At 35.8% G+C, this 17270-nt stretch overlaps 1 long non-coding RNA gene across 2 annotated transcripts in view; it reads left to right on the forward strand.

The window, feature by feature from the left end:
- LOC118610752 overlaps positions 1 to 14572 on the forward strand; it is a 61709-nt gene extending 47137 nt beyond the window's left edge. Inside the window, exons 4-5 of one of the 2 annotated variants that reach the window (XR_004954015.1) lie at positions 12215 to 12313; positions 14129 to 14572. This is a non-coding gene — a long non-coding RNA (uncharacterized LOC118610752). Of the gene's footprint in view, positions 1 to 12214; positions 13841 to 14128 lie in introns of those variants that run through there. The other variant, XR_004954014.1, reaches the window with a different exon arrangement.
- Positions 14573 to 17270: the final 2698 nt, after the last annotated feature.

Here is a 17270-nt window from a genome sequence, read left to right on the forward strand (position 1 = left end):
AAATATTTTTATGATCATTGTGAAGTTGTATGTCAGGTCATTCTGTTTATGCCGATATCCCAATGTTTATATACAGAGGCAGCTACATAAAAAATAAGTAAACTAACCATGAATAGCATGGTATAATTAACAATAATGAGAGACAATATTTCATTTGTAATAGCTATTTCCACATGAGAGCATTGGTCAAAAAAGGATGTATTTATTTTTTTATGTACCACTTAGAAGACAACATCTAGAAATTCTGCTTGTGACACGGGTACCATGGTTTTTGGCACCAGCGGCCTCATCTGACCACTGCAGCGAAAATGGACCATCCGCCTAGGCTTGTTAATATATAGTCATCTCATTGACTCTTTAGGCACACAAGCTTTAAATTACAGTTCATCCCCAAATTGCTGGTGACTCACATTGTCTGGATGGTTTTTGATGCTCTTATTCAGCCTTTCTATCAAAGTCGGCTCCCACTTTTTTGTCTTATAAGGCTCTGTTTTGAAAATAATCAAGACAACAATTCTGATAAATAATATGGTGCTTTAGCATATATAAGGTATACTCTATTTTATTTTAACATGTGTTTCTGCACCTACATATAAACATCTGAAATATTTTTAAATATCAGAAAATATTGGGTGATTTGATTGTCTAACAGACGTTTAATTATGTAATGTCATCAAGTCAAAATCAACTGTAGGGGTAAGCTAATCTAGAAGGTAAGGTCTTTTTTTGTTTGTTTTTTTTTGTTTTTTGTTTTTTTACACTAAAGAATGCATTAGTTTTAAAGGCAATTTTGGTGGATATTATAGTCATTTTGGGATAGAACAGTAAAATGTCTATGAAAAATCTCACTTCCCATCTAAACAACCTTACCTTTTTTAACTTCGAGAGTAAAAATAATAAGAAAAATTCACGATATTAGAAAAATCATTTTAGTTTCGTGGAAAAAAAAAACTGCAGTTCCTCAAATAAAAATGATGCTTTTTCATCATTCAATATATTGAATTTAGATAGGAAAATAATTATGTTTGCTTGGTTTAAATTACTGGCAAACATCAATGAAGAAGTAATAATAATAGCTACAGTTTAATAAGTGTTTGTTTACTCTGCCTCAGGCACCTCACCAAGCGTTTAATCCCCATTCATTTACACCTCATAACGAGCTTATGATTTTGGTATTAAATTATCCTTATTTTACAGATATGACATATGAGCGATAGAATTAAATACATTCCTAATTTTATAGTGCTCATTTCTGTGGTGCTTGTCAAGGAGAGGACTCACAATCCGAAATCTAAGCTCCAGAACTTGTGTTCTGAGCTGCTATGCTACCTCGGACTGTTCTAGTAACACCAAATTTCAAAATTTGTCAAAATCGAAATTTCATTTTGAGTCTAGTTTTCTTATTGGCACTATAGTGGTGACATGCCAACACTATGGACATGTATTAAAAAATATTTTTAATTTTGTATAGAGTCATACAAGAACAATTTATAATGTCAATTATAAACTTTGATTCTTTTTGACTGACTTCTTAATTTTTTAACCTTTATCAGGAAAATTGGTAAAAAAAAAAAGTATGCTGTACATAATTTGAACTTTGCTAAACCTCCTATTTATACTCGAAACTAGCCCTTTCTAGAGATTTTCTTTCTTTTTTTTTTTGGTCCATGTTTTCAGCCTTTCTGAAACCCAGGTTTGAAATCTCGCAGTGAGTTCTGAGGGCTGGAGCAGCGAGAAGCTACACCTTGAACTTAAAGATGATACAGCTCTTCTCCAGGGACTGAGGGAAAGAGCGAAAACGCTCAAAAACAGATAGATAACATTTAGGAATGGGAACGGGGTTTATGAAAACCATACTGATCGTTTAATTGATTTCTTATTTTTTTCCTGCACATTTGGGACCTGGCTATATACTGAGACATAGAACTATAGGTTTGGATTAGCCACTGTGGCCAGAGGAAAGAGGTCTGGCAAGATCACATAAAATGATATCGTAACAGTGCCAGGAGCCCAGCTGAGCTCGAGCCCATGCCTTGGTGGTGGCACAAATCCCAGGCGGATGGCGGTATCCTTTTATTCAACCTCGTTACAAAGCCTCATTATTAGGAGCACAGGAGGCATTTGGATGGATTAACTCAAGGTTGAGGATTTGTAAGGCAGAATAGCAGAAAAGGAAAAAAAAAATACCCACTGGGAATTATAATAACTGGTTGAAATTATAAACCAAGAGCTCCATGAACCATAGGTTCCAAGCTGTATAAACAGATAAAATTGTAATGAGAGGTGGCGGTTGATAGAAAAGGGTCTGTGTGTCTATGTAGCGTGAGACAGAGAGGTAGCAGATGAGGTTCGCTGTGACGGAGGCTGAGATTTGAAGATGCCGCAGTTCAGGGACATAGCGAGATCTGAAGCGTGGTCATGAGAGTGTGTGGCTGACGAGTGCGCTTGTCAGAATGCCAGATGTATTGGACTCCCGGCTGTTTGTTGATCGCGTGGACATTGAAATTGTTCTGGCTGGTGTCTGAACATGCCACTGAAAGGTGACAGAAGAAGCTACCAGAATGACTTCTGATTCTTAGAACAGACTTTTAGGTGCATGGCGGCTCACTCAGGGGAGAAAGGTTTGGGGAATAAAAGTAGAAAGTAACAGTTGAGGTTTCTAGAAGAGCAATGCCTTTTTTCCCCCTTTCCCATGTCTTATACTGTGGAGGAGCAGGTAGCTCCATGACATAGAGGTGATGTCCTCATTAAAAATCTGATTTAAGTTAAAACCAGTAATTAGATGGCGCCATCTGCCACAGGCCACAGTTACGGGTTTAAAACAAATTCTAATTCAATGAGTATTTTAGTGAGTTTTGTAGAGAGTTTTGCAAAAGAATTTTGGGGAGGAGGTGTGAAAATTAGTGAGCGGGGATGAGTAGCTGAGTAAATACTACTCTAGTCTTGAATTTCAGGGTGCGTAAAAATAAAAAGTGAGGGGGTGTACATTTTATCTCAAATTCTATAATAAAATCTTGTTTGACTCTCCAACTCGTAAAATAGCTCTAGGATTTATAAACTTATAGTGGTTAGAGTCTGATTTTCTCATCACTAATTCCCTAAATTGTTATGTTGTGTAATATCAGCAGTCAGCTCTGCTGGGTCTTATCACAAGAAATAGATCAGGAAAATTACAGAAAACTCAAGATTTGTTCGACTCTATTTCCTCTAGGCCCGATCCCTGTTCTAACTTTTATAAGAGTAGAGAGAAAACGTTTTAACACAACTGGAGTGACTGCAGACCCATTTTTCTTTATTAGTCCCATGGGAGGAAAATATCATAAAAACGAATTTAAGGAACACTGGTATCTCATGAAGAAAATAGATCCTTTCCAGCATTTTAGAATGAAGGTTTTTCAAACATACGGCAAAGCCAAAAAACTTTTACGATGAACAGTCATCACCTAGATTCCAGATTAACATTTTCCTATAAATGCTTTATCAAATATCTACCCATTTATCCATTCCTGTATCCGGTTACTACGAATCTATCTTCTTTTTGGTATCCTTCAAAGTAAATTTGCCCCTAAATCTCTCAGTATGTGTATAATTAACTGAAACTTCTTTGGCTCAAGAGCCTTTTTGGCTCATGCTCAAGCTATTTCTGATCCAAAGACGTGTGTATGTGTGTCTGTGTGTGCGTCTGTTTGTGTTTCCAAAAGTGCTTTATAGAAACCCAGCATTGTGCAAGATAATCTCCTTAATATCATATACAACCACATGGATAAAGCAAACGTAAACTTCCAATTCTAAAACTTCATCTGAACAGTGCATTCGGTTACTAAGTTTTCCCAAAGCCCTTTTTTAAAATTAGAAATATTTTTCATGCATTACAGAGGGGCTCATGCTTAACCAAATTTTACAGTTAATATCTGCTTCAGGCTGGGTTTTCTCCTGTGTTCTTGTTTCTTCCGGCGTCTTCCTTTCAGACTGTTTTATCCTCCCTTGAATTAATAGCGTCTCAGGACAGCAGGCCGAGAGGTGGCATGTGAAGACAGAAAGAGGACGTGAGAAGTGTCTGCAAATGAGGGGCCCTCGTTAGACAGGGCCTCACACCGGAGAGATTCAGTGTCTCATCCTGTGACAGAGGGTGATTTACTTTTTTCCGATCAAGGTTGGCTTGAATTTCAAAGTCCATCACTGCCCTGATTCATCAAAGCGTTGCCGGTTTTGAATAATCCCTGTAATAATGCAGTGGCATGGGGAGAGAAAAATCTTAAATCTCACGTGTGTGCCCAGTGGACGGAAGAAGTCAAGGGGCCAAACCTTGCGAGCTGAGTCCTGGTCAGATGCTTTAACAGGTCGTCACACAGTCACTCAGTGGGACAAGCTCCGGCTGGCAAAGCCTCACGGCGTCCTGCAGGCACACAGACATCTCACCTGCTGGAGGATAAAAAGGTCTGGGTCGCACAGAGGAAGCAGCAGGGCCACAGGGTGCCAGGAGACACTGGAGGCTTGGAGCAGCCAATTTAGCAACAAATATGAAAGTATCTCAACATTTAAAGAGCTGGGCCAGCTATCGTAGTGTGCTCTGACTCCGGCTCAGTCCTGCTTTTTAAGGGGCAAAGCAAAACAGAATGCTTAGTAGTGGAAATACACTGCCTTCAAAGTTTGGGAGCATTGCCAAAGAAAGAGTCATCTTTTCTCTATATTTCTTTGCTGGACTTTCGTGTTGTTCTGAAACGTCATTGCACATTCTGCTTCAAGGGACAGAGATCCTCCAGAACAGGAAATGTGAAATATGAAGTGAGCGGAATTACCAAAGACTGCCGTTTGAAATGAAGATAGATAGGTGAGGACGGACAACGTGGAGGATGAGAGGAAACTAGACAGGAAAAGGCCCGGCAGTCTTGCTGTTGCTTGTCATGTATAACCTTAGTGTGTGCGATTGCTGTCAATTAAAAATAACTAGCAGCTCGTTAAAGCCGACAGAAGGTGTATGATGACCTCAGCGCAACCAACACAAAGCCACAGAAGTGTAAACCTCTGACTGCAAAGAAGACGCTCCCAGTTTGCACCTGCTGTAACGTTCACCTGCGAGCAGGTAACTATGCCAACTCTGTTTTCTTCCACTGCCTTTTGGAAGATAAATCCTTTGAATATATGATTGTGTTACCCATGATTGGATATACACACAGATACACACACACAGAGTTGTCAGTGTTATTTGAAGAATTGACTATTAAATTTGTTTAATTATATATTTTTAGAGTTCAGGTGAGGTCAGAAATGCTGAAAGAGCACCGAGCAAGGAAACCAAATCATGTCAGCAACAAAATAACACAAATAAAAATAAAATCCTCACCTAAGAAAATTGAGAATTGTTCAGTAAATCAAAAAAATTATGAGTATTCTATTTTCTATCTATCTATCTATCTATCTATCTATCATCTATCTATCATCAGTCTATCATTTATCTATCCATATCTCTTACCTCTCATCTATCTTACAGAAAAATGAAGGGAGGGGAGAGAGAGAGAGAGAGAGAGCGAGAGAGAGAGAGAGAGAGCGAGAGGAGAGAGAAGGGGACTGAACAGCTCTTAGGAACACCCACCTGGAGGGGAGCTGACTTGGAAAATACTGACATGCAGGGGGAGGAGCCTCTACGACCTCATTCGTCTCTGTCTGTCCAACCACTGCACTCCACACTCCTATGGACCACTGTCTGCACTTTCTCTTTCAAAATTAATTACTTAGAGCCATTTAATATGCTAGGCTGTTCAGATAAGAAGAAAGTAATCCTTAAGAATTAATTTTAGAGGTCACGTTATAAAGTGGTAGAGACAGACCAGTATGAAATTGAGCTTCAGATGTAAAATGATTACATGCCTCCATTTCAAATTTCTTCTAAGTTTCAACCACTCAGAGTAAAAGCACGGATGTTACGAGCAGTCTCTCTCTGACAGATGGAGAGAGGGCACATGGAATGAGATCAAAGAAGTAGAGAAAAAAGTTGATAAGACGGATGAGAGGAGTTTCATGGCAACCATTCCTACCTGAACTCTGATAGGTTAAGAAATAAAGCTAATAACGAATATTCTGGAGAACCATGTGAGGGTATCTCAGTGATGGAAAATATACCTTTAGTTGCTCCAAATTTCTCTCTTCTGCATTCAAGTCAGAAATACAGATATAACTTCAGATACCCTTTTAAAACAGTGTTCTAGGCAAGCATTCACCCCCCAGCTGGAAATGGGATAGGAGTTGAAACTTATTCACCCACACTGATCTAAATGAAAGACATGGAGGTTAACCACCCAATTTAGCTTTGGGTGGTGAACACAGTGCAATGCACAGGCGATGTATTTTTGAATTGTATATAATTCAGTTGAACCTATATAAGTTTATTAACCAAGGTCACCCCAATAAATTTAATTTTAAAAGACATAAAAGTTAAGAGCAGCACATAGTAGCAAAGGTGATGAGACCACCTTATATTAATGTTAATGTTGTTTTAAATATTTATTACTTAAATTATTTAGTATATTAATGCAATTTTAATGTGGCATTACTTATGCCAAAGGAAATCTAAATTACATTGGTTTTAAACACATGCGACTGTCTGAAATGTTTGCCAAGTGGTATTAGTCGCATTTTGGAGAGAACGTGAGAAAGATTAAATGCATAATCATATATTTTATATCAGAAATTATTCTTATTAACAGAGAATCATATTGCACTAGTGTGGACAGCTGTATGGGCTCTCGTTTGTTAACCAAATCCATAGCATATTTTCTGAAATAATTAACAATATATTTAAATGGTATAACCTATTTCTCACTCCTGTAAATTATTTTAAACATAATTTTACAACTATTCTCTTGAGCTTCAGTTTTCCATTCTGTAGTAAATAAATGCTTCCATGAGAATGAAACAAACAAACAAAAAAATGCATTTAAAGCATTTGGCACTTAGTAGGCCTCTTTTTACCTCTTTCCTGTAGAGCTCTATAAGATTTAAGGCCATTACTTTTTATGACCTATTGTTCAGTTTTTTATGAAAAATATCCTGGAGAAATTCATTGAAAGCTTTGAAGACACCGTTTCCTGTTTACAAAAGGACTAAAAGGAAAAAACAAAATTAAGAGAAAAAAATAGTGTACAGACATTGCCAGAATTCTGCAAGATATTCCAAGCCCAGGTGTTGTTACTATGAATTTAGAGGGTGATGCTTAATAAATAGTAAAACTATGGAAGTTTACCTGCCTGTAGTTCAGGAATTTAAATCCATCTTGAACCTATGCAATTCACTATTAAAATATACTGCATTAGAAACAGGGGCAAAATTCTGCATGATAATTCAGAGTACAAAATTTTAATAGTAATGATGAATAGCATTAGTGCAGAAACTTAATTTTCTCTTTAAACTTTATGCGCATTCAATTGTTTTTGACAGTGAGCATCTCTTACTATAAAAATCAGAAAAAATATAAAAGTAAATCTCGCTAGCCAAATATGACAGTGATTCTGCAGCCTTTTAATTTATTAACCAAAGTCTTTAACAACCCATAGCACAATTACTTGGGCAGATTCCACAAGTCAGCACCAAACTCTTGTGGTGGAATCTTTTCGTCTATTTCTGAGCTATTCGAATATTCTTTGACCAGGGTCTTCTCTGCTTTGATTTGCACCCGCCCTGAAGTAACCTTTTCTCTTCTTTTAGAAAGTATTCAGAAACCCCACTTTTTTTCTTCCTTAAGATGCTTTTCACCTTCTCTGCTCACTCGCAGGGAAGTCCTCTCAGAACTGTTATTCTCTTACATGACTTTCATGGCATACTGATCCTGATCTTCGTTTTTTTCTCCCTGATCTTCTGTCATTTTAGTAATAAAAGTCCTCTTGACCCCTTCTCTATTTTCTGTCTTTCTATTTATCCACTGAACATTTTCCAAGGCCTAAACATTCTCCTGAATTCCAGAAACAGTCTGCGCAACCTGATAAATAAAGTAAACGTTAATAAAGCGTTTTCTTGCTGGCCGTATATTCAGTCTTTAACGTAGCCCCTCCTACCCTCCAACATACCTTGTGAGCATAATAAACCCTTCCTACAACATGGTCGCTGAAGCTCAATGGGTTCCAACTGACATGCAGAAACGTTAGAGTTACATTGTTGTATGAAATGTTTCTCTGAGTACCTACTTAGAAATATGGGCAAATTTCTCGTCTATAAAATATGTAACTACCGTGGTCTCCCCTTATGCGTGGTCTCTCTTTCTGCCGTTTTAATCACTCATAGTCAACCACAGTCTGAAAATATTCAATGGTAATTTCAGAAATAGGCAATTCATAAGTTTCGAATTGTGTGCCGTTCTGAGAAAGGTAATGAAGTCTGTTGCTGACCTGCTCTGTCCCACCCACAATGTGAATCACCCTTTTGTCCTTGGATTCGCGCTGTATACACTCCCCTCTCATGAGTCACTTAGTCATCTCTGTCACCGAGTGGTCATCTCTGTTATCGGATTGACTGTAGTGGCATCACAGTGCTCATGTTCACGTCACCCTTATTTTACTCAATAGCCTCAACGTGCAAGAGTAGTGATGCTGGCAATTTGGACCTGCCAAGGAGAATATATAAATACATGTCATGTAGGAAAAAACAAACAAACAAACAAACAAAAACAATTTCAGGCATTTGGCGGGAGGCTTGGGACATATTTCTGGGGGATGAGGGGAGACTACTGTGCATCACAAACTCTCAGTACTGGAAGAACCCCTGACAATCACCATGTCGAGGTCCAGTCACGATGTTGCGTTTCCTTCGATACCCTCCTCACTGAGCTCACTTCCTGCCAGCACTTGAGAAACTAGCAGATACAGAGCAGAAGGCATTGCTGCAGAGGTCACCCTGTTAGATAGCTCACTCCCTGTGTTGTGTAGAAACCTGTCTCCCTACAGATTTTAGCTATTTATTCCTAGTTCTTCCTGAATTTGTGCATGGTAAATTTCACCCCCTCCTTTGCAGAAGAGCCCTTTAAATATTAGGAACAGCTGTACATTCTGCCATAGGTGTCTCTCTTCGGTACCTGCCCCAGTTATTTTTCTACCTTTCGAGTCATCTTGAAAATCAGCAAAAGATTACCTAAAACCGACAAACGCCTTATATTCCATTGTAACTTTGAGTCTTCTCTCACGGCAAATACAAATGAAAAACAAGAGGCTTAATTCTCCCTGTTGATGGCGGTTTTAGGTACATTTCTCTATTCCTGCCACGTGGAATCTGTCTATGTATTTATTTAATCAAATGGATATAGGATGTGTCTACAAATATGATCGCATAATCAGAGCTCATCACTTGTGATGGAGGCAAAGGGAAGGGAAGCATCTTCAGACTACTTTTAAAACTTGCTTTTAAAAACCCCGTGATGGCACACATTGAGAGCATGTAAGACTTAGCTGATGTTATTACAGAGCCATTAGTTATTATTTCTGCCAACTCACTGAAGACATGAAAATGACCTGATTGCAGATTAAAAGGTATATATAGATAATGTAAAAATATGTAATATATATGTATCAGTTTTAAAATGAGTTTGGAAATTATATGCTGGTTATACTAATGCTAAATTTCCTGAGATATTAAAATAGTCATTTCACTTGGAAAAACACTTGAAAAGAGCATGTTTGAAGGAAACTGTATCAGACAGAGTATGGAAGAGAGGACAAACCCACAAAGTATGCGTCTGCCTTTGCATTCTGTTCAGCATAGTTAGGGACAGATCTTTGTTGCTTAGTAAACATCTATCTAACAAGCGAAGTGTTTTGAAGCCACAAAATATTTAGTACTTCAGTCAGTGACTTGCAAGTCAGAATGAATGTGTGTGCTCATTAACTTTGCACAGAAAGAAATGATAAAATGGTAGAAGTAGCTATGACAATGTAGTACCTTGTTAGTAGATATGTAAAATGTTGCAGTCACTATGGAAAATAGATTAAACAGAGAATTATATGACCCAGCAATTCTGCTCCTAGATATATACCGCCACCCAATAAATAAAAATGGGTACTCAAATATTCACACTAAAATGGTCATTGCAACACTATTGACAATAGTCAGTGGATGGAAACAACCCAAATGCTGCTAATCAATGGGTAAATGAATAAATAAAATGTGGCATATACATGCCATGGAATACAATTCAGCTATAAAAAAGAAATGAAGTACTGTGAATACATGATACTCTGTGAATGGATCTCAGAAACATTATGCTAAGTGAAAGCAGCCATACACAAAACTTCACATCATCTACGAATCCATTTATATAAAATGTCCAGAACAGGTAAATTCATAGAGACAAAAAGTGAATTGCATATGGCCTGGGACTGGAATGATGGAATGAATAAGGAGGGACTGCTTAATGGATATGGGTGTTTTGGGTGGGGATGGGGGGGTTGGTGAATAAAAGGTTTTGGAATTAGGTAGAGGTGGTGATGGAACGATATTGTGCTGGGTGTACTAAATGCCACTGAAATGTGTGCTTTAAAATGCTCAATTTTATCTTATGTGAATTTCATTCAATTAAAAAAAAAACTTTTTAAGCGGCTATTTCTTGGGCGAGCTAATCAGCATCTTATGTAGCCCCGGGGATGCTCAAATGATTTTTTAAAAGATAACGAATTTGTGGATGTTACCATGCGTGCTTTAAGGAAAGCAATATATCAAACAAGGTCATCGTGGTAACTAAAACGTAATAATCTATTTTCTTTAAATTCACGAGAGTTTCATATTCTGATATTCATAAGGGACTCATTTCAAACCATTGTTTTGCTATGTTTTTTTTTTTCTTTAGAGCCAAATAATGGGGAATTTTTTAAAAGTAAACTTTTTTTGTGATCTTAATGCGGTTTTACTTGTGGAGAAAGTCATTGGGAGGGATAAAATATTATTATTAACTTCAAACGAAAAAGCAAAGTAGAAATCTATGTAGAATTGTCTAAATCAAATAGTCTCTAACCTTTGTCCCACTTCCAATCTGCCTCTTCAGAAGTAATCATTTTTAATAGCATTAGGTTTTGGTACCTCTAGTAGTCATCTTTATGAATTTCAACAATATATCTGTGTGTCAATTTCTCGATTCGCCAACTTGGATTGAATTTGTTGACGCCTTATTTTAACAGAACAGGAATTAAACGCAATGTCATTCTCAACTTACTTTTCTCCATGCCTTTTTGTTTAAATCATTTTATTCTACTGCTACACTTTATGATTTTTAAAAGTTTTCTGCCTTAGCAATTTCAGATATTGTATTTTTAACTCTCAAATAATAATATTAAGAAATTATTCTTTATTCTTAACATCTTATTTTCTAAAATGTTGGCAGTTTTAAGGTTTTTAAAATGTCAAGGCTTGTAGCATTTACATTTTATTCTGTAACTATAATTAGATCTTTATCTTTGAGTAAAAAAATGCAAACTCAGTCATAAGGTATTATTCGTGGCAGAACCATTATCTAATTGGACCCATGAATGAGGCCTTTAATTCTCTTTCGCTAAAGGGAGTAGGTAAAATGTTTTCTCACACACCACCAAATTTGAAGTATTTTCATTATGGCAAGTTAAACAATTTTTAATTTTGAAGTTCCTTTCATATTTGAAATATGATAAATCTGCCTTGAGCCTTTTCTCTGATCAATTTTGAATAGTAATTGATTGAATTAAAAATCCCTTTCTTTTTTACTTAAAAGAACTCTTTATAACTATTTGATCTTAAAAGTTTTGTTATTTAGTATTCCTATATGGAAAGTACTTAAAAATTAATACTTGAAAGTATGGGTTAGTAGTTAATTCATACATAAGTTATTGCTCATATATATATAGAACTAGAATTACAACTAGAATTTTTAATACAGACAACACGAATATATTATAATATGGCAATTTATAAAATGCTGATGGCATTTTATGATATTGAAAGAGTGTTCAATACTCACATTTTTGAGGGAAAACAGTAGAAAATATCTCAGGCCCTGATCCTCAGAGTTAATATCAGAGTGACAGGAAATAAAGGCCCAGGAATATTGGAAATCATTCATCTATATATGATAAATATTTAGTTACTGAAAATTATGCTTATTATGCTTTGGCTTAATAAGCTATATGCTTAACAAGCTGCGATAGTAATAGAATCACTAAATTGGTTTAACATGAAGCTTTTATCTTTTTTGCTAAAAATCACTTAGGTGCATTGGAGGATGGAGGTAAAGATCACTGCACAGAATTAAGAGCCTGGGTATGTTTGGAACCCTCCCTGAATCCTCAGATCCCTACTCTGCGTGAAGGTAATGCTCATCATAAACAATATTACTGAGTTGCTGCAAAGATTAGACATAATGCATGTGTAACATCTAGCTCAGTCAATGATTATTAATCTTGCACTTGCATTTTCTTAAAAAAAAAACAGCCTGTTGTGGACAACCAAAGCCAATGGGCTGGATGTTTCTGGTCTACTTCAGGGCTGGAGCATCCTCAGTCTCAGATTTCTCTTTTGGAGCATGAGATTATGATAATATCTCTCCCCAGAGTAGCCATGGTCATTACATTAAGAAGGACATAAATTACATGAGACAGCATGGAAAGTGTAAAACTCTACCAGTGTTAGATATTGAAATGGGTTATTAGGATAAAACAAAATATACCAAGAAATCAAAATAGGCATTTCCAAACATTGTGGCTAATCAGCCTTGAAGTAGGATACAGCGTTTCAAAACACATGCATTGAGGCTTAGAATATCCTTCTTCTAGGTATGTTAATTGACTGTGCAAGTAATTTAAATATGAGATAACTAATTACAGACTGGGAATATAAACCACTGAAGGTTAAATTACTTGCTGATAATAATACAATGAAAAGTGCTGAGCTAAGATTCACAAGGCAGGCTGAACAAACTTTTTTTGAAACACTCATGAAGAAACCTATTTCTATATGTGGAAGAAGGAACAAAACATTAATTTAAAGGGTACATCTTCATGGATCTTCCAGAGAGCTGTGTTTTTGTTATCCATTAAGCAATCCAAAAGATATATTTCAGATTTCATTTCTTTATAAACCAATTACTTCTCTATGGTATACTTTGGAGTATATAAATATAAAGGTGAAAAACAGGATTGGGAAATTCTCTTCCAAAATTAAACTGTTTCCCTTCAACTATAATTTAAAAGCAAGAAAATTGTGATCTTGAGCTCACTTGCATTTAGAAACAGTGTTTCTTTAGCACTGACACTGAGAGAGTGAATACAGCCAGCCAACAGCAGAATCCAAGTTCAGGACAGACAATATTGGCAGGCACTTGGAATGAATAGCAACGGCAGACCTGTCATGACTGTGTCTTGAGTAATGGTATTCATTCATTTTGATATTTTAATGCAACTGTAAACTGCCATTTCCTCACCATTTAAAGCGATTTTTTTTTTATGATATAGCTATAAATGTGAAAACCAAATTAACTTGTCATATTTGACTGGCTAAAGTATTGTCCAATCTTATTTTTAGGGTATTGGTAAAACTTCAATAACCAGGTTTTAAATCAGGTAGAAGAATGACATTTTATACGATCACAGAAATGTCCCAGAGATGGAAGATATGAAGAAAGTTGGTAATATATGGTTGTTTATGAAGAATAGAATCTTTTATTAAAAATAAGAACACACAATCCTGGGGTTAATGTCAATAAGCCAGTACCCGCTGTCTGAAACAGCACGATCATGCAATATTGACTGGCACTCGTATTTTATTATTTTATTAAATTAACCGTAATATTTCCTTAGGGCATTCTCTATTTTGAGTAATTTAAATTTATTCTCTCCATCTTAACCCAGTTGTTTCTGAAGAAAAGGTTCCCCCACCCGCCCCGCCCCCCAGGTAGTGGTAAACTTTAATTCATAGGTCTACAAAGAATAATATCTAACAATGAAAAAAATCATCTTGAGGAAGAAGGAGAAAGCTTCCTTCTGGAGATGTATTTCTTCAGATGAACCCTTGAGGGGCTGGATTAAAGGCCAGTCTCAGCAGCATTATTAGTGGAACCTTTCCTAGGGAAATTTTATGAAAGAAGTATTTCCTGTGTACCAACAGATAAAATTACTTCCCCCTGCAGAATCACCTAAATGTATGTTGCCTTCACCTGCTCAGCCTTAACATTCGTGGAGCAAATATTATGGGATACCAGGAGAAAAGCAGAGGTTAGTGCCTTTTTAGCAAATGCCATCTAGACACTATTTTCATAAAATTCTTCTTTATCAAAGACAAAGACCCAAATTAAAACAGCACAAACAAGCATTTTACTAACAGTAGAGAACTCTCCATCCTTTTCTGCTAATTTTGCTGTGAGCCCGAAGCTGCTCTAAAAAATAAAATGTATTAATTTATAAAAGAATGCTGTGAATAACATCAGTAGCTAAATAAATGCCAATATCATCATTACAAAAAGAATTGATGCATGTTCCTACAACGTATAAGAACCATGAAAACGCACTCAGTGAAAGAAGCCAGTTACAAAAGCCCATAAATTGTACGGTTCCATTTATATGAAATTTCCAGAACTGGCAAGTTTATAGAAAAAGCAATAGTGGTTATCTAGGGCTGGGGCTGCAAATCGTGGGAGGAGGTGGGGAGACGCTGCCGGCGGCTGTGGTGTTTTCTTGGGAAGGGGGATGCTGAAAATGTTCTAAAATTGTTTTCAGGATGAATGTATGTCTCAGCGAATGTACCAGAAGTCACTGAATGGTTCCCATTAAACAGCAAAATGTAGTGGTGTGCACATTACATCTCAGTAAAGCTGTTAAATAATTTATGGCTATCTTGAAAGCATTTTGATATAACAGCTAATTCATGATGAAACATATAATCGCTCCATATTAGATAGTCTTTTGAGAGAGGCACCTTTTCAAACAATTGTAGTTCCCTTCTTTAACATTTAATTATTTATAGCAAATGAATTTCTTCCTCAAAAATGCGTATCTGTAATATAATCGAATTCCTTAATAGATTTTTTTAGAGAGCACTATATATACATGTATATATATATTTAAGGACATTTGAGTCTAGCATCGTGCGTTAAAGAGACAAATGATAAAGGAGTCAAAGGAGATGAGGTAAGGACCAATATATATTTTACCTTTGGTTAGGTATAATTTAACAGATAACCAGTTTTTACAATATTATAAATTAAGTCGAGATGGGCAGGTTAAGCTCTGTATAATGACTTTCTCCAAAACTCAGTTTAAGTCAAATGGTTCACAGTATATATTTTAATATTCCATAGAAATACATAACCGTACGAACATTTTCTGTGATTAAAGAGACCAGAATTTAGGAGATGTGATATACAAAATCACATCAGAAGCAGAAACAACTGACTTTCAAGGTGTAGAGCCTTATTTATCTTTACTCTGGGTTTCTGGGACGATATGATGTTCTGTTTTTTTTCCCGCTTTCTTTCCTGGATGGCGGTTTTTAGTCTTTCCTGGATGTTCTTCCTTTGTTGAATTACCACATTTGGTGTGTTCTAAGGCTGCCTTCGGAACTTTCTTTTTTATTATTATTAAGTTCATTGGAGAGACATTGGTTAATAAAATTATTATTATAGGTTTCAAGTGCACACAATTCGATATTACATCACCTGCATATTGCATTGTTTGTTCACCATTCGAAGTTAAATTTCTTTCCATCTGTTTTTGATCTTAAAAACAAAAACAAAAAAGCGTTATCTAGGATGTTAAAATGTGATAAGTGCTATGGAAAAGAGGAAAAATAGAGACTAGAAGAGCTGGAGTGTGGATCGAAAGGGTGATATGCAGGTTACGTGGAAAGAATGATTACTAATGAATTAATCTGCAAACATGTTTCTGCCTTAAGTTTATTTCTTTGATTTTGAAGTCTCTTAAATTTAGTTAGAAATGTAGATTTTTCAGGAAATTATAGGAAATAAGCTAAGTAAAGAAGTAAGCTATATCTATTTCCTGTTTAATTAACAGTAATCAATATTTGTTAGCCAAATTTTCAGCTAGGGCCTTCTGGTCTGCTGTAATATATAACTAAAGGCAGTGTATGCTGTATGGGAATGGCAGATCTCATAGCAGGCCATTAAATATGAAGAGGAAAATAATGGGATTATAAGGATGAGTTCAAAGTCTCCTGCACAGTGTACAGAGAGCCAATCACAGGGCCCAGAGAAAAGTAAATTGTTATTGAGTTCAGAATGAAGGGTCATTTAAAGTCTGATTTATCCGAAATACAGAAGGCAGAATAAAATTGAGAATACCTTAAAGTCCTCTCAGTACAGAGAGCTACAAAGGACACCATCTTGACTTACAATGGCATGAACTTGAAATGACAGACAAGCACTAAAGGTGATATTTTGATCTGAACAGAACTGTTTAGTCCAGAGCCAGGATTTAGAGGGCTGATTAAATTGTAGGCTGAAGTAAAACCTGTGTTTCAAAATATCATTTATCCTTTGAAAGATACAGGCTGAGATTTTAATATGGTAAAAGAATGAGGACAGCTGTGATTTACTTAGCACTGAAATGATTAAGAACTAAAGGACCATTTAGACACCAAATTGGATTTTCACCGCAGAATATTAATACCAAGAACATAAATTTTCTTCATATATTTTTTATTATGTGGAATCTAATGAAAATTAATTATAAACAATGCAGTAGTTTATGTATGGAAAATAATAATTTTGCCAATAATGTTTTGTAAATAAAAAAATTAATGCAAATATTTTTAATTGAATCTCAGACATTATAAGTTAGTTTAATTTTAACGCATTTTTGTAAATGGGAGACAATAAGAAGTTTCTCAAATTTGAGTGTCGAAAGAAGAAATAAGAAAGAGAATTAAAATATATCGACTTACAATTTGATGTGAGATGAATTGGCATAGAATTCCTGGAGAAATTCATTGTGATTAAAGGGCTCAATTACATTATGATGGTTTACGACCTGGCTTTAAAATAATTGCAGATCTGAGATTTTTACCCAGGTATGTCTGACTTTAAAAACCCTGCTCTTTTCATATTATACTGTCATCAGTAATCAGGGTCCAAACAACTTTAAAAGTCAATTAATCATAATTCTATTGAGTAAAAATCATCAATATTTAATTATATTTCATTGAACAAAATATATTGAAAACACAAGGTAAAAATCACAAGGAAGAAAAATCATTTGCAATTTCGTCCCTTTATGAAATGCATCTTTGTTTCTCTATCTAGTCTGCGTATATATGCG

Source organism: Rousettus aegyptiacus, unplaced genomic scaffold (genome assembly GCF_014176215.1).
Source record: "Rousettus aegyptiacus isolate mRouAeg1 unplaced genomic scaffold, mRouAeg1.p scaffold_m13_p_13, whole genome shotgun sequence".
NCBI classification, from domain to species: Eukaryota; Metazoa; Chordata; class Mammalia; order Chiroptera; family Pteropodidae; genus Rousettus; species Rousettus aegyptiacus.